Genomic DNA, 320 nt, shown 5'->3' on the forward strand with positions numbered 1-320 from the left:
GTCCAGGATTTAACCAGTTTGTGATGCCCACACCCTGCATCTACTTCTCCACTACACACAAGTGCTCAGTTCAGGGAGGGCATTGAGATTTACTCAAATTGCAGAGCACTAGGCAAATTTCTCTATAGTTTGAAACTGTTCCCATATACTCACATTAAATTCCATATGAATTTTGCCATTGACTGGCAAAGCAGAATTGGGCTCTCAGCAGAAGTCACTAAGAGATGCTGAGCAAAAGCCAATTGTTCAGTGTTATTCTTTTCCCTCTAACAGCTAGTTCCTCAGCACTCAGCAGCCTGCGGGATCAAGCCCTAAGACAG

The 320-nt window shown here is 44.1% G+C and overlaps 1 long non-coding RNA gene across 2 annotated transcripts in view; it reads left to right on the plus strand.

The window, feature by feature from the left end:
• LOC120371525 overlaps positions 1 to 320 on the plus strand; it is a 31,207-nt gene that overhangs the window by 11,737 nt on the left and 19,150 nt on the right. The gene's annotated exons all lie outside the window — the stretch shown is intronic.

The sequence above is a fragment of the Mauremys reevesii genome, linkage group 9, assembly GCF_016161935.1.
Source record: "Mauremys reevesii isolate NIE-2019 linkage group 9, ASM1616193v1, whole genome shotgun sequence".
Classification (NCBI taxonomy): domain Eukaryota; kingdom Metazoa; phylum Chordata; order Testudines; family Geoemydidae; genus Mauremys; species Mauremys reevesii.